Source organism: Saccopteryx bilineata, chromosome 1 (assembly GCF_036850765.1).
Source record: "Saccopteryx bilineata isolate mSacBil1 chromosome 1, mSacBil1_pri_phased_curated, whole genome shotgun sequence".
NCBI lineage: Eukaryota > Metazoa > Chordata > Mammalia > Chiroptera > Emballonuridae > Saccopteryx > Saccopteryx bilineata.
This window is the reverse complement of record NC_089490.1, coordinates 235,230,937-235,249,581: the sequence shown is the minus strand read 5'-3', so window position 1 is coordinate 235,249,581 and position 18,645 is coordinate 235,230,937. Positions and strand designations below refer to the sequence as shown.

At 37.4% G+C, this 18,645-nt stretch overlaps 1 protein-coding gene across 4 annotated transcripts in view; it reads left to right on the top strand.

Annotated features, from left to right (window-relative positions):
- Positions 1–18,645, top strand: part of BRINP3 (BMP/retinoic acid inducible neural specific 3) — a 327,366-nt gene that overhangs the window by 257,557 nt on the left and 51,164 nt on the right. The window lies entirely within an intron of this gene.

Here is an 18,645-nt window from a genome sequence, read left to right as displayed (position 1 = left end):
AAGGCTTGATCTTTCTGGAGGGCTGAGAACAGGGTATTTCCTTTTATCATTACCTAAAAACTAGTAAACTGTGCTTTATTTAGCAGGCAAATTGTATACTACAATATATCTTGATTGCTTGATGAATGAGATGAAATGTATGTGTGGTTGGGCATCGCCCAGGCTTTGACTGAATCTGCCTCATTCATCACCTCTTGGAATGTCACAGTAACTGTAATTGATCTTTTCAATAGACACACTCTAAGAAACAATTCTAAGAACCAGAAACAATTTACCTCTATGTTATATTATTTGATTTTGTTTTAACCTAGGGATTATGAGGGATTTTTCTTTGTCTTTTTATTTCCTTTTTTTCTATTACTCTGTTCTTAATAATGGCATAAACATAAGATGATAGATTATCTAGATGCACCAAAACACAGACATAGTCCTTTTTTCATCAGTTTGAATTTGTTAAGACCAATTGTCTGCCTATATAAATGTGTGTGTGTGTGTGTGTGTGTGTGTGTGTGTGTGTGTGTTCTAAAGCTATCATAGTCTATGTTTGTTAGATCTCATCATTTGGTCACCTATCCAGGTTAGTCTGAAACAAATCATTCAATATTTTGATTTGGTATCATAAAAATAACATAAATGAGGACTTTATTAAGTGTTTTAATGTTAGATGTTTTTTATGTAGACATAGACTATGGTAAAGGAAGATTACTAAATGGTACTGTACATTCAGAGAATTTTTCTTGCTACTGTATGGTTGGTTTGGTAAGAATATATGTGATGGCTTTTCTAGGCTGTGTGCACTTCATGGTACCACTTGGATCATTTTTTTTTTAATTTTATTTTTTTAATGGGGTGACATCAATAAATCAGGATACATATATTCAAAGATAACAAGTCCAGGTTATCTTGTCGTTCAATTCATTTTGATAAAAATTGTTATTTGTTCCAACCATGAGCTCTAGGAAGCCATGAGAAATACTCAGTGCATTCATACCTGCTACATTTATCTTGTAATGGTCACATAGATGCTGTTAAAGTCCTCTACTGCTGCATAGTCAGTACTTGTGTTCAAATATTTTATTGCTGTCTACATTGAATTTTTAGACAGCATTCCCTTAGTATGACAAACTAACAAGTAGTTGTATTGGTTCACTTTCAGAAAATGTCCTTTATTATTAAATTTAATAAAATACAAACAAGTGAACTCTTCAAATGGGTCACAGTTCATTTTTATGTCTTTCACATGAACTGCTTGGTCAGCCACCTCACTGATCAATGGAGATAGCAATATATGGAATTTGAGCCTAGACTTTGGGGAACAGGTATATACTCTAATAGTAGAGCACTAGAAATTAACATAAAATCAAGGTATATCCTATGAAAATTTTATTAGGCTCTCAAACCTTTAAAATTAGCTATGTCAGTGCATAGAAAAATTTCCAGATGGCCAAATGAAATGTATATGTAACATGATGCTGTCATCTATACTCAACAGTAAATATTACTGACTCTCTTCCTTAAGGACACGCAGGAAAATTGACTCTAAAGCACTGTGAGCATTTGGTGGGGCCATGTGACTTGTTTTGATAAAGAAAGCCATGCTTGCTTTCTCTAGAGGAAGCCTTTAGAAATCGGGCACAATCGGTTAGGTTTGTCATGTCAGCCATCAATGATGGTCCCAATGGTGAAGATTCTGAGAGCTTGTATTGTTGAAACAGGACAATGAGGTGGATATGAGATGTGAGCAAGAAGTAAATCTTTGTTGTGGAAGCCTGGCAAAACTTTGGTGCTGTTTGTTACGCTGGAAAAAGCCTCTGTGACTTAAACATAAGAAGACGATGCTATTTCCCTGTAAGCGAACATAACAGACTGGTGTGATGATTTGTCTAATTTGAGAAATAGCATTATAAGACTTTCAGTTTGATTACTTTCTCTAAAAAAGCATGGTAAATATTTGATATACACTGCTCACAAAAATTAGGGGATCAAGCCACATGCAGATACTCCAGTACTTTCAGCCTTTTGTACAGTGCATGTTCACCAATGAAATAATAGTTGGTTTTGCATCTTGTTTGCATAATCATAATTTCTTTGACTTGTTGTTTGCTTTTCTGATGTTCTTGTTTAATTTAAAAAATGCTTTTTTATTGCTTCATATTTATTTTGAAATATCCCCTAATTTTTGTGAGTGATATGTTTTTCAAACTTATTATTTAATGGGTTTAATAGAAAGTATGTGGGCTATTTAGACACATTTTAGATCTTATGGTCCTTACTCTTTTAAATAATCCTGCAACATACTAATATTATGATTGTATTCTGTTTTCATTTTACAGATAAAGAAACCAGGGCTAACATATGTTGAGGCACTTGTTCAACAATGTAATAGGAGATAAAGCAAAAACTCAAGTACAGACTAAAGTGCCTGGTTCTTCCCCTAAATAAAGCCCTTTCATGAGCAAAGTCTATTATTACGTAAGGGAATCCTTACCTGTATGTTATAGCTTATATTATCTCTCTATATATTAATGTAGAGGGTGGCTTGCTATAATCTAAAGGTTGCAATAAGCCCCTAGTGATCAAATTTGAACACATGTAGGCATCGCACAAAGGTGCATAAAATGACATTGTCATTGTGTGCTTGCATTAAATATCCATATGGTATTAACTAATTCTCGATGTTTAAATTGTCTTAAATGCTGACAATGAATTATATATGTTATCATTTGCTTATTTTATTATGGAGTAATGGAAAGTTCCAGGGCTATAAAAAAAGGGGGTACTATTTTTATTTAGAGTGAGTTGAGCTCCATCCTGGGTGCCTCAGTCACTGTTAATATTATCTGCCTACAGTTAAGCAAGACTTTAATTTCTTTTAAAGATGGGAATCTAGACTGCAACACTAATTATAATCATGATATTTCTATATGTCTGATTTTTTTCTTTAAAAATCTAATTTTTCCTTACTATTACAATAATTTGAGATTTTATGTACATTGATTGCAAATCCATGGAACATAGTCAGATGTCTCCTAACAATTATTTTCTCTGTTTGCAAAAGATATCTTCTCTTTGGTTTTCCCAGTGTCTCTTCAACCTCATCCATTCTGGTATAGTGCCACCTATAGCATGCTCATAGCATCTGCCATGAGGCTAACTAGCCTGTCACAGAGGGTCTCATTTTATTTTTGTTATCTTGTTATTGATAGTATGACTTAACAGCTAGCCGAGAAGAAGAAATAACCCGTCTGTTGGCAGAAGCCAGTGCTTCATTTAAGGAGTTGACAAAGTATTAGTGGAGAGATCTTGAAGTTAATTGGCAGCCAAACAAATGTGTGGTGTTAGATCAGATTGTCAGGTCGCTGTGTTGTGCGAACTCCGAACAGGTGTCATCCTCGGAAGGTCAACCAAATTTGTCACTTGGCTCTGTGATAGAACACACAGAAGATAACAAGATAAATGACCCCCAGCACCACTGAAGCCTGAAGACATGCCTCGACTTTTAAAACTAACTGGTGCTCTAGTGGCCAGTTTGTCAGACCTTCCATCTGGTGAAGAATTCTCTGCTTTATACAGTTAAGTGTGGGTTATTTAGGGCCTGTTTCCAGTGACGGGGAGCTCAGCGAACCACAAATCTCAAGAGTATGAGTTTGATGGCTGTGATTATAAGATGAGTCTTGTTTATTTTGAAATTGACTTTTATTCCTCACTTTCCTGAAAAAATAACATGATGTTGCTGAGTGCTAAAATGTTTGTGGCCCTAACTTTTGTCCAATAGTCTCAGTCTTGTTCTTAATACTGATGAGAATGCCCATTCCTCCCCCACTGGGGTGGCCTTCAGGAGTCTGCCCAAACTCTCACACCTGCCTCTGTATCTGTTCAGCCAAGTTTGTATTTTCCCTCTCTGAGATGACCCTTATTTCTAAACTGTTAACCTATCTTGTAACCTCCTGGACTAATGTTGGCTTGTCAGTGGAATTCAGAACTCAACAGGACACAGGGCTATAAATGTGGATTCTTGTGTTAAAAAAATAAAATAACTATCTTTATTCTAGATATAATGCAGACTAGGAGCCATTAACTTTTTGCTACTATGGCAAGTTGTTACAATATATTGAGTTGTGATAAAAAATATATATATCTTTTTAAAGATTTTCACATAATCTGCTGGTAATCAGGTCCCCACTCTTTTTATTTTTACACACACACACACACACACACACACACACTCATACACACAACACATTCTTTTTCTCAAGTAAGTGCTGATCTTCACTTTGTTTTCCTCTTTCGGCCTTGGTTGCACTCTTAGAACTCTTTCAAAATCTGATTATATCACGAACTAGAATTGTCTTTTTTGTTTTTTTATTAATCATGGCTTGTTTGTTGTTTATTTGTTTATTTTAGCAGAAGGAGGCAAAGAGCAGAACCCTGACATATACTACTCTCAGGTGTCCTTAGAATTTGAGAGAAAAGTTCCATACAGATTTTAACAACTTGCACTGTCCATTTCCGCACTCGTTCTAGGTATATGTAAAATTTACATACCATGATTTCTGTGTTTCTGCATATAAACCCATCAAGTAGAGCAGGGAGCCCTGATTTAGTCCTAATTTGGAAATTGCTCAATTGCAAGATCATTTTAGGCCATGGGTAGTCTTGCTCTGGGCAATGGCTTATCTCATCCACCTAACTACAAATATAATATCTTTCTAGCTTGATGCTTTTTCCTCCCCTCTTGCTCTGCACTAGAGATAGTAGAGGCACATGCTGTCATTTTAGGGCTCACCTGTGTCCTGGGTTTGGAATGAAAGTTCATGAAGCAAAATGTATGGAAGTTGGAGGGAATGGATGTATCCTTTTCCTAGCTGCAGGCCTGACCCAAAACATATTTGGAAGTTCGGTCATGTAGACCCGGCTTTTTAAAAATAACTTTACTTAAAGTTCATATGTAATCAGTACCCCTTTAGACCCCGTCATGCCTTGCATCCCCTCAGGGATATAATGTGTTTCTGAAAATGCCTAATGTCCAGAATAATCTTTGACCCAGCTTCAGTTTTTATATGAGTCAGAACAGGCTTGGTAACAAATGACCTCAGGAGCTTAGAGCTCTACAACAGCATAATATTACTTATCTTTTGTGCAACAAGTGTGCTGAGAGTCAGCCGTCCTCTGTTTCTTAATCCTCAGAGACCCGCATTGGCGAAACAGTCTCACGCTTCAACATGGGAGCGTCCCCCACAGTCATGGCAGATGAAAGGACTAGGGCTTCTAAAGCTTCCACTAAGTAGTGGCAGACGTCATTGAGGGTCATGTTTTGTTGCATTTTTGGTCAAAGGAAAGTATAAGGCCAATCTTGAAGGTAACAGGGTGAGAATGTATCATTTATCCATAGGGAAGAACATGACAGAAAAAGGGAACTATGGGTGAACACACATAAAATAGGTCATGATTCCTGTGGATTTTGATTCACCAAACTCAGCGGGTGCCTGAGTTTAAGGAGGACAACAACCAGCTTGAACTAATGCATGCAAATATCTAATAAGTTGAGAGCTTTTAAATGCTATCAGCATTTTTGTCATTTTAAGAGAAGTTTTTTGTTATTCCCAGTGACCACAAAATATGGAGATTTGAGATGATCTAAATTAAAGCCAGGAAAAAACTCAGGTGGTGAGATGGGTGGTGTTTTGGGATATTTGGCAGACAGACTCTGAAATCTCCTGAGAGTGCCACAATCCTTCAATGGTAGACAAATCTAGTAGAGATCAACAGTATGTCCTGCCCGTTCGGTATTTGCATTCCTCTTAACACTGAGCAATCACGGGTGACTTCTCCGGGGGGCCAGATGACTCACGCTCACTGATGGCGGACACTTCAGTCTTTAGAGAGTGTGCATTTCCCCCCCTTAAACCTCAGAAATATATATGTCCTGGCTTGCTACCCAGCTCACATCAGTTCTGACCTCTGGAGCCATACATAATGTGTCCTGTACTCTTCTATTTCATTTTAAAGCATTTGAAGTGAAATAATTTATTACTGCCAGAGTCATCTCTTTACAGGCTGTATAGTCCTTGCTATTGTCCCTTTCTTCTCAATATATGTTTTCAGACTTCGTCATTCACCTGCTCAGTGCCAAGTTCCAATTTTCCTCTTAAAGTATGTTTCACAGACACCTGGTATAAACTACATTGCACAGAATGACAAAAATCAGCTCGGATCTTACCTGGAAAGTTTTTCCTGACTGTTTAATTCCCAACAAAGTCTCTTTCATCAAGACTCAGTTCAGCTAGCTTTGAACTAATGCCAATTTTTAAAAATTAATTCACATTGTATTTTCTAATGGATACCAAACTAAAATGGTATCTGTATGCCCAAGCATTATAACATTTTATTAAAAAAAAGAGATTAGTATCACATAATGTAATTAGCAACTCTAGTTAAATATGCTTAGGTGCAGTATATCGTATAAATGCTAATTTACAATGTGTTACTGCTGCTTCTGATCGGATACTCTTGTTTTTGTGAGATGCGTCCACTGCGGTTTCAGTTGGGAAGCTATTCCCAATTGTGCAGCAGGAGTGGCCGCAGATAAAATGCCCACATGTCCTCTATTTCTAGCCTTGATCATCTTTTTTTTTTTTTTTTTACTTTTCTGATACCTTACTTTCTGTTCATATGCATATTTGTATTTTGAAGTTCTCAGACAGAATACAAGGTATTTACCATCAAGAAGGTCTCCCGTCCCTGGCCGGTTAGCTCAGCGGTAGAGCGTCGGCCTGGCGTGCGGGGGGACCAGGGTTCGATTCCTGGCCAGGGCACATAGGAGAAGCGCCCATTTGCTTCTCCACCCCCTCCCTCCTTCCTCTCTGTCTCTCTCTTCCCCTCCCGCAGCCAATGCTCCATTGGAGCAAAGATGGCCCGGGCGCTGGGGATGGCTCCTCGGCCTCTGCCCCAGGCACTAGAATGGCTCTGGTCAGGGCAGAGCGACGCCCGGGGGAGGGGGCAGAGCATCCCCCCTGGTGGGCAGAGCGTCAGCCCCTGGTGGGCGTGCCGGGTGGATCCCGGTCGGGTGCATGTGGGAGTCTGTCTGACTGTCTCTCCCGTTTCTAGCTTCAGAAAAATACACACACACACACACACACACACACACACACACACACACACACACAAAAAGAAGGTCTCCCAGGAGAAACCACATCTGTTACACAATCTTTGAAACAATGCTTGAACTCGCAGCATTTTAAAATTCCAAGCCAGCTTTGATGATAACATTCTAGGACGTGAAGATCTTTCCCAAAGGGTGGAGAGCTGCAGAGGAATCTCGTTAGTTGAACTTGTAAGAAACCAATATTTTTTTTTAAAGAGAGCAATACATTGGTAATGCGTGTCTTTTAGAAACATTCTTTATTCTCTTTTTAACCTAACTCCACTCCATGTTCCTTTAAAGAAACAAAGACAGATTTACACCATTCATTCATTTCTGAATGAATATATATATACCATTTTTTTCACTCTATAAGATGCACTTTCCCCCCCCCCAAAACTGGAAGGGAAAATACTCATGCATCTTATGGAGAGAAAAATATGGTATTTTATTAAATATTTTAACACATCATTTGGTTCAGAACTTTTTTTTATTTTTCCTCCTTAAAACCCTAGGTGTGTCTTATGGTCAGGTGTGTCTTATGGAGTGAAAAATACGATATATATTTTTTTAATGAACTTCACAGCACTGAAATGTATTGCATCCTTATATGACAGAGTAGTTGTACCTTTGTGTCACATCAACAATAAAGTCTAGGCAGAAACCATCTTGACACAGAATCGAAGAAGAATGAATGCATCTTGATATAGTCACACATTGTTCACGAATTATGAAACCCACAGGAAGATTATTTGTAAAAATTACAGCTTCTGAGCCTTATCATGACAATACCTAAGCACCGTGGATCTGTCTGCACATCTAAGTCGTACTATTTGCTGGGCAACTGGCCCCCATAGTTATTATTTGTTTATTCCTGATATCAGATGCCTAATTGATCAAAATCTGTGGGTATGTCAGCTTTGGGGACCATGTCAGTGTCTCAGAAGCCGTATCTAATTTGCTAAGTCCCATATATAACAGTCAGTGTTCCCTGAAAGTCTGCATGCCTAGCGACATGATTCAACCCAGGTCCTGCTTCCGTGCACGTGCTCTTTCTGGGTTAAGACTAAAATATGAACCCTGTGATGCCTGAGTTCATGTTCTGCACCATTCGTTTCAATTCCGTTACATTCCAAATTCATCCCCAGTCCAACATTATCTCCAGACAAGCGGAATCGTTTTTGTAATCAGGCAGAAGGTGCCAAGAGACTTTGGCAAGATTCACAAATGGTCACTATTTGTTGAAAGATAGGAACGGGGTAGGCAGAGGTGATACCATATGGAGACAACACCCGAAGAAACTCAACATCTGTTTGGAAAGGCGGGTGTTTTCAGCTGGTGCCAATATGAATGGGGCACAAGGGGCGCTGGGTAGCATTGGTACGAGGAAGAAGAGTAAAGGTTGGGTGATGATGAGAACTGGTGACAAAGCTTGTGGGGAAGGGAACGCTTTGGCTGCATGCAGACGGGTAAATAAGCATTAGGCAGGCCAGCCAGCTCCTGTCCAGATAAGGAGGGATGGTGGCATCATAGAATAGGAAGAAAAATGGTAAAAAAACAAACAACAAAAAAAAAACAAGAAAAAGAAAGGAAACTGGCTATTTAATCCTTCATCACATGTTGAAAGTATTTTTTTAATGTTAAAAATATTGCATTTACATTTTTATAGTTAACAAAGTAGAAATAAAAACAAAACAAGAAACAGGAGTGATCTAGCCAGATTTTAATTTAAGACAAAATATGCTTTGATCAGAAGAGTAGTTTGGAAGCAGCAGTAATCTTTCCTTCGAGTGATCATTTCTTCTTGTCTTGATTTTGACTTTTATTTTGACCTATTTCACCCTATGTTGTGACAGAGGTCGTTACCAGTAGCATCAGAATTCTGTCAGCCTTGCCTAATAAAGAAACGCTATTTTTCACCAAATGTTACAGAAAAAGTAATGGATTGGAGTCTTATAGTTGTGTTTAGACATGTGCATAGGCCTAGTTGGTATATGTATGTATCTTTCTGTGACACAGGATAAAGACATTCTTCAGATATCTGATGCATTGGCTAATTTAAAGTAAAAGAAAAAATTTTGTCAATTTTCAATCTCTTTTTTCAAGGAGAGAAGTCAAATAATTAACAAGGGATATAATAACTATAAAAATTTCATAAAATTTAACTATTTGGTAGGATTGCAAAACTACTGAGTATTATTATATTTTTTAAATCTGATAATGTGAATTCAGGTATTTTACATGTATAACAAAGCCAAGTGAGATAAAGTCTGAAGAAAAATAGTTGTAAACTGTAAAGTGTTCTTCAAAAGTTAGTTTTATTTACTTATTTTTGATTGCTATAGTTATGGATATTTCTGGATATAATTGAACCTATGTGTGAGATAAGTGAACATCATTTTAACCTCAGAAATTTTACACAGAAGACCTAGGTAGAATGATATTGCTCATATATGGTTGTTCTATGATGTATGTGATATTGTAGCCTGCATTGATTTTAGAGAATAACATATAAATAAAAATTTTTGTTTTGTTTTTAAATTGCATATTGAAAGGCAGTGTGAAAAGTAACTAGGGATCATTTTTATGCCGAAAGTTCCAAGTAACCTTGTAAACATAGTTCAATACATTGTTTTTACCCAAAGAAGCGACTGGAGAGCTATCTTGAATTATTTATGCTAATCATCTGTTCATCGCACATCGTATCTTCCAGAACAGACAAATCTCATGGCCTTCCAAATTCAGCTACCTCTTCTTCTAGATGAGCAGCTGGTTTCTTATCAAAAATCCATACTGAAACTGTTTATCCTAAATGGGTGAATTTTATTATTATCTCCAGGGCTCTCGCTGAATTAATCTATTTAAACAGCATTCTCCTTAAAAAACAGGTTCTTAAGTGGCTTATCCCAATTCTATCATTTTAACAATAGTACTTTAAAAAAAACACACTACATTTTCTGCTAAAACCAGTTCTATGATTTCTTTTCTTTATGACTACATGGGGCATTCCTATAGCATTGTCTTGATGAAAGAGTGGTCTCACTGTGAAATGTTCTTTAGTGGAGTTGACATTTTTACAACAGTTTGATTATCATCATTTTAAACGACACATCTTGATAAAAATGTTTTCTGATCGCTCTATTACTATAATAGGACTGTGGGAACACATTATCTTAAACTTGGCGGCTTAGAACAATAGAAAGTTAGAACATCAAGGTGTCGGCAAGACGGCATTCCTGCTGGGTCCTCTAGGAGAGGAAACTTCCTTGCTTTTTCCAACCTGTGGTTGCTGCCAGACTTTCTCGACTTCTGTCCGCATCATTCCAATCTCTGCCCTTGTGGTCACCTCTCCTTGCCCCTTCAATGGGTCATCTTCTGCCCTGTATTATAAGATTACTGGTGACAACCTTCGGAACCTATTTCAATAACCCAGATTAATCACCCCATGTGGTCCAAGAAAATTCTGTTGCAGATACATTAAAAAGGCAAGGAAGAGCCTGACCAGGTGGTGGCGCAATGGATAGAGCATCGGACTGGGATGTGGAGGACCCAGGTTCCAGGTTGCCAGCTTGAGAGCGGGCTCATCTGGCTTGAGAAAGAAAGCTTACCAGCTTGGACCCAAGGTCACTGGCTCAAGCAAGGGGTTACTCAGTCTGCTGAAGGCCTGCAGTCAAGGCACATATGAGAAAGCAATCAATGAACAACTAAGGTGTCGCAACGAAAAACTGATGATTGATGCTTCTCATCTCTCTCTCTCTGTTCCTGTCTGTCTGTCCCTATCTATCCCTCTCTCTAACTCTCTCTCTGTCCCTGAAAAAAAAAAGGCAAGGAAGATTGTATTTGAGACTATTAAAACAGAAGAGAGAGGTAGCCCTCAACCCTGCTTTCACAGAAGGTGGGGGAACTTACAAGCACCGGGGTGGGCTGGTGGAAAGGTAGCAGAGGACGTGAGGGGGAAGGTCAGCCAGTGTTGTCAGTTCACCTGCTTTTGCTAATTGGTGATTAGTAAGGCTCTTACCATCCCACAGAGGATGAGAGATAGGAGCTCTATCTTTCTGGATGATGATATTTCAAGGGGATGGCTCCCGGGTCCTTGAGAAAGACATTCCTGGGCTGTAAACCTGTCCAGAATCTGGGATAAGATTTATGTCTCAACAGGGCAGAAAGAGAATTTACAATTGCAAGTTTTCTAAAGTACATGCTCTAAGTAAAGAGAGATCAGGGCTCTCTTAGTCCACGTGGATTGATCTAGCAGAAATATCATCAGTAGAGGGGCTTAGAAACAACTCAAGGTCATTTCTCATAGTTGTGAAAGGTGAGGAGTCCCTGTTCAGGCACCAGCAGATCTGGTGTCTGGTGAAGGACCACTTCCTCTCTCTTAGATAGTAAAAGCAGTTCTGTCCCCTGGTCCTGTCAGCTTAGGGGTTAGGATTCTGGCATATGAATTTGGGGGCAATACATTTTTTCACTATCAGGAACCTATATTTCAAAAAACAAAACAAAACAAACAAAAAACCATGTCTAAAATCTCGTCTAGCCAAAAGAAATATGAATGCCATCTTGGTCAATGTCAAGCCTTTTAACTCAATCATATTTTCAAAGATGGGTTTTCAATTAAGATAACATGTAGAGGTGCCAGGGAATCGCATGTGGCTGTTATTCTGAAAGACCCCTAGGACAGTGCTTGTAAAGGAGACACAATGAACGATTCTCTGAAAGTACCAATAAGAACCATTCATGGTCCTTGAACTTCTGGCCTGAAGTCTCCATGAGTTCATTATCCACCTTCATGGAAATATATGGAAATGAGTACTTTAAAGTAGCAACATGTGTATATATATATATACACACACACACACATACACACACACACACACACACACATATATACATACATGGTCTACTGGAAAGTTCTGTCCGTTTCTATCACAACAAGTTTCGACACATAAGCACGTTTATTTGGCGCATGTGTGCCTCTCTATTTTTATACATACTGACGTAGCAAATTAACTAAAACAAAGTTGATTCACGTTAGTCTTATGTGTGAAGCGATAGTGTACCCATGACTACTGATAAAGTTCATTTACGCCACTGTAATTTTTATGAATTTCAACAAGGAAGAAATGCTACAGAAGCATGACTATCGCATCCACCATATTCCCCGGACTTAGCACCCTCTGACTATCACTTGTTTTTGTCCTTACAAAATTTTTTAAAGGGCAAAAAATTCAAAAATGAAGAAGATATCAAACAAGCACTGGTTCAATTTTTTCATCAAAAGATAAAACATTTTTTAAAAATGGGATATACAAATTGCCCTCACACTGGCAAGAAATCATTAATAATAATGGCAATTATATTATTTAATAAAGTTTATTGACGGTAAGAAAAATTTATATTTTGTCTTATTCCAAAAATGAACAGAACTTTCCGGTAGACCATATATATACACACACACACATGTATATAAACACACACACACACATATATATATATATATATATATACACACACACATATATATTTTTATGTATATGTGTGTATATATACATATATTAATTACAATGTGTCTGTAAAGTCATGGTGCACTTTGGACCAGTCACAGGAAAGCAACAAAAGATGATAGAAATGTAAAATCTGCACCAAATTAAAGGAAAACTTTCCCAGTTTCATACCTATTCAGTGCAGTTTGATATGGGCTCACACACAGATTTTTTAGGGCTCCTTAGGTAGCTATCCCGTATAGCCTCTACAGACTCGTCACTGACTGATGGCCTACCAAAACAGGGTTTCTCCACCAAACTGCCAGTTTCCTTCAACTGCTTATCCCATCAAGTAATGTTATTCCTATGTGGTGGTGCTTCATTATAAATGCACTGATATTACGTTGCACTTTGGTAATGGATTCAAATTTAGCGAGCCACAAAACACACTGAACTTCCTTTGTACCATCCACATCTCGACTGGCATGGCCGTGGGCTGCTCCACTGCACATGCGCACATGCTGCCACATCATCCTACAGAAACTGGGAGGGTTTTTCTTTTATTTGGTGCTGATTTCACATTTCTATCTTCTTTTGTTGCTTTCCTGTGACTGGTCAAAAGTGCACCATGACTTTACGGACACACTGTATTTTATATATATATATATATATATATATATATATATATACACACACACACACACACACACACAATATACACACACACACATATATTTTATGTATATATGTATATGTATACATATATATTTTTATGTATATATTTGTATATATACATATATATATATATACACACACACACACTTTTTTTTGGCTTGGGTCTGGGGAAAGTGGAGATATTCAACAAATATATTTTAAATTTTTTACTTTCAAATATGTTTTACATGGTATTTCTTTCCTTTGTAGACCAGATGTTTATGTTATACTCAACCAGACATTTCTGATCAATTCCATTATTCACATATGTTTTGTACAACTACTTTGTTAGGTCCAGATATTTAAATTTGAGTATTATCATCTGACAGATGGCATAATATAAATTTAAGACAGTTAAGAAAAACATAGGAGACGGTTATGTGTACATTATTTCTGTTCATTTTGTGTCTTTGTCATCTCCCATAATTATAACATCACAGAATCGGGGAAAGATTGTGACACCCGCTCTGTCAGCTTTATACCATGCCGAATGGACACCTCGGGCCATAGCTCAGAGATCTGGTTTCTTTTTTCTCTCAGGATGAGTTGGTGATAATGAAAAAAAATATGAAAGGGTTTAGCAGCATTTTTCTCTGTTCCACTTGCTAAAACTCAAGAGTTCAGCTCATAACTCTGGGTATAATGTATAAAACAAACGTAGGACTCTACGGGACACAAAGAGGATGGCTGACAGGCTGGGGGACCATAGAACATGAGCAACAGCTCAGCCATGAGTCCTATATGTTTCTTGTTTTTCTTTTCTTTTTATTGCCTTGTCTGTCACTAATGGTTAGGTGTGCTGATTCAGTTTAAAATGAATAAATATGAAAATTGTAAACCCATTATTCCACCGTACAGAATAGAAAACTGTGTCCCAGATTTAGTAAACACTCTCCCTTAGGTCCAGTGGGTCTGGTGACAGCAGAAGTAGAATGTAATGAGATCACAAACTAAGATAAGGCATCCTGAGTCTTTCTCAGCCCAGATCTTTTTTTCTAGAAAGATGATTCACTTCATATGCAAGGCAGATATTATCTTGTTTTTATTGAGCAATTCCATGGGGGATGTCTAATTAGATTGATGAAGACTCAGGATTCTTTTGAATAATTTAAAATAAGGAAATCAATTATTAATAAGTGCTGCTTTTTGTCAGGGACAGGGACTGGGCTGCGTGGAGGCAGACAGGAATGTCAAGGTGTGGGTTGTCATCGCTGTTCGGAAACCTGGGAATATCACATTTAAGATTACAAACAGTCACCGGGAGTTCTCAGTATAATTATGTTTTCCTTATTATTTTGCAAGGGTGTTAATTGCCTACTAGTAATTAACTTCCCATGTGACTGTCAAGAAATGTAATCAATAGGGAAGAGCAGAGGGACCAAGCTGTCATGGTGTCTGTGACCAAGCTCCTCTTCTCACCCTGGCAAGGTGTCGCTGTTTTAATAAAATGAGCAGGTGCAAATTCACGAGGTTACTTCGAAAGCCACCAGCTAAATCAGTTCCTCTCCTGCTCTGGAACTAAAATGCAACTAAAATGCAACCAATCAGAACTTTGAAAGATAATTGCCTCATTTTCTAACTTAAATACATTATGCACCTCCCGCTACTGTCGCACCTGGCAAATCTACTTATTAAAGTTATGAAGGGAAAAGTTTGCCGAGACATTTTTGGGATTATGCTGACATTGGAATAAAGGGAAGGAGAAAGGTAGGCGTGATCTAATTCTCCTGATGTCTGCTCAGGTCGGGATAAATCATTATTCCTGCAGAGTTGATAACCAAATTTCATTCATGGAACTATTTCACATAATTTGGTACCAAGTAGAATCTACTGAATTTAAATGCATTTCCTCCCTTATACTTCTTGAAATTCTCTTGACTTTTTTTATTATTCAGATACTGTTTTGTCATTTAACCTATCCGATTTAATATTTCTTTTTTTAGAAAGTCTGTTTTTCATTAGCTTCATAGTGGTTCCCTATGCATTTATAGGTACTATGTAAGTAATGGGTAAGAGCTGTAAAAAAAAATGAAATCTATTCTCCCTCACTGTGCTGGCTACATAGTCATGGGTGTTCTGAGCCAGGACTGATCTTCATGAGCAAGCAAAATAAACCAGAATCCATGTTCAGATTTTTGGCGTCAACATTCTAACCTAATTCCTTAGATACATTCTTCACTCTTTCTTAGATAACATAAATAATAATCAATCACTGGATGTGTGATTGGCAAAAATGTATACTTGCAAAGTGTGATATTATGAGTAGCTTAGAAGCAAGGCAATTCCACCAAAAAACTATCTTTAGAATCCAGATGGTTTTAACACTAACAATTGCAACAACCACCACCACTAGGATTCAGAAACCAAATAAACACATACTGCATGTGGGAAAATTACAGATCTAAATATGATAAAGATGAGGCATAATGTGCTAAAGTATTATTGACTGCTCTGAGGTAGTCAGTCACCTTTTAATCCAAGAGAGGTAGAAAAACGTCAATGTTCAGAAATGTACACATCTTAGGACTTTCTCTGGAAGAGACCTGTGGGTGCAGTTACTCGTGAAGGGAAACTATAAAAGCAAGAACCGCCCTCAGAGAGTAAAACCAGAACCTAATCAGGGAACTCCTCCCCCCGCCCCAAGCTGAGTCAGCCATGGAGCATTTCAGGATGGCTAGAAGTAGGGACTTGTGTCTCCTACTCACACTCTTTAGCAATGGCAGTGTTTGTTGTATTTATTTTGTTCCTCCTATGCCAGTTATGTGGTATGGAAGGCAGAAAATTCATCTCTTTAGTTTTGACCTGTAAATATAAAAGCCTTATCTGAATTTGCTTTCCAAACCAGTCACCTCTCTCAGAAAACATGCCGTCCGCACTTGATAGAGAGATGACATCTGGGTCATCTTCCCTGGGACGGGGTAAAGGAGGTTCTTTATGTGAAGAGAAGGAAGGGAAGGAGTATGTGAGGACCAGCAGGGCATACTGCAGACATGGTTAGCGCTCACTAAATATTCCATTCCCTCTCTTTTTCCTAGTATTCCTGTGCTTAGATAGTGAGATGTGACCAGTTCTGACAAGGAAGTACAAGTAAAGTGTGTCACTTATATGCTAAGGCAGTAAAGTAACTAAATAAAAACAAAAACACAAGTTCCTTTTTCTCCCCCTACTTTGAAGACTGTGAAGGAAGATCCTGTTTTTATTCTTGGTCATGCAGTTAGACGTTAGAGCCTTCATGTGCCTGGGACCCAGCAAAACCCACCACTGATCTATGGAGCAGAACTGTGGGTGAAAAACAGATTATTGTTTTAAACTAGGATTTGGTGGATGGTTTGTTATAGTAGCAAAATATAGCCTTTCTGGACAATTATAAGGCAGTAAAAGAGAGAGATGATAGATAGGTAGATAGATGATATTGATAGTAAATAAATGCACAGATAGATTTGTTTATGTATTCAGTGTCTTATAAAAGAAATCTTTTTGTTTCCTATTATATAATAGCATCTAAGAAAACTGTAGTTTGTCTGAAATATATGAAGAATTGTTCCTAAACCTTTCATAACCACATTGACTACAATTCTACAGACAAGCTACATTTCTGGCTAAGGTCTAATGTTCCCATGGTATCCAATAAAATACACATTCCTTAAAATTAAGTCCAGTTTATTTCATTGTTCATTTTGTTGTTGTTGTTGGTTTGTTTTAGGATGAGTTAAGTACTATATTGTGAACATCAGAAGTCCACTGGAATGTAAAATAAGTGTATTTTCATTTTAGTTCTTTATGTTCAACTCTAGCATATGAAAGGCAGCCAGATATGTTTAAATAATAGATCTTTGGTAAATAACTATCATGATGTTTGTGCAATAGTGAGGCATCACTTTATTGAACATTTATTTGGGAGCTTGAAATATTGGCTCCATTGTAGATCAATCCCTCTGATAACAATTTTACTAGCTTTGCAATTTGCTATTTCAATTTCGTATCTCCAGTGGTGTTAGACCTGTTATTACTTTTATTGCTTAGATTAATATTGAAAATATTGTTGTGAGAAAGAAGTAATATCGCCATGATTTTATTATTAGGCCACTTTTCTTGTACACAATGCCAGGACTCTGCGAGAGCACCCGCCTCTCAGACCGTATGTTGTCATTTGTATCTTTTATGACTGGCTCTCAGAGTTCTCCTCCAAGAATAGTAATGGTGATTTTCAGAGATACGGTCATAGCAGCAAACCACTGTAGCAAATCAAACAAACATGATGCTCCAATTCTGAAACTTGGTGGCACATTTTAGGGGGAAAAAATCAAATGATAACTGTCTCAATTTTGTTTCTGTGTCGCATGACATTCCAACAGAATCTATGATAAAAAGGGGGAAGGTTAGTGAGAACTTGTAGCAACCTTAAGTTTAAACTAACATACCTCAGGGACAGCTATTGCTTATATGTTCAGCAATTTTCCTCTAGATGGGATGCTCAACTTTTTATTTTCCCCACATGAGGCACTTGTGTGAGCTCCATATTTTATATGATTAAACTCAATTCTACTTTTGCCAGTTAAATATTTGGTACATATTCATATTTACCTTCAACTGTTTCTTTCTGGATCCTGACAGTTGGTTAAACCATTTGAGAAATATAGACTTTATTCATAGTATGTGTAATGAGCTGCCTTAGGCCTTCGTAAAGGGAAAATTCAAAGAAAAATAAAACTTTGTCTTGATCCTCAGAAAATATCAAATGATCTCTCTTTTTATATTTCTTTGAGTCTACTATTTTTCTCATTTTTTTTCTCTCTTATAGTTGGCTTTGTGCAATGATCCCATAATTTGAATTAGTTTCACATCACATTTTAATAAAACCAGCCTGTTCTACTGCATGGCTATTATGATATTGGTTGTGATAATGTTTGTGAAAATCCTAGCAAAGGAAAGCACCCTTTAGATGTAAGAGATAATAATTTTATTTTCCTGTCAACTCTCAGAAGTGTTTATGCTCATTAAGATAGGAAGCTAGCTCTTATTCAGACTTGTTTTGTTCTGGATTCTAATTAATAAGTGTGTCACTTTGAACAATTTGCTGATCCTTTTTAAGGCACATTTTATCATTAGTAAAATGCAGAGAATAATAGTACCTCTCTCTGCAACTGTTGTTAAGCACAAAGTTAGATAACCCAGGTAGAGAGCATAGCACACCCACTTAGAAACACTGAATAAATTGTGGAAAGAAAAATAAGAGCTAGCATTTATTTATTACTAATTACATAAGACATTTTATTATGTGTTCATGGTGATTATCTAATCAACACA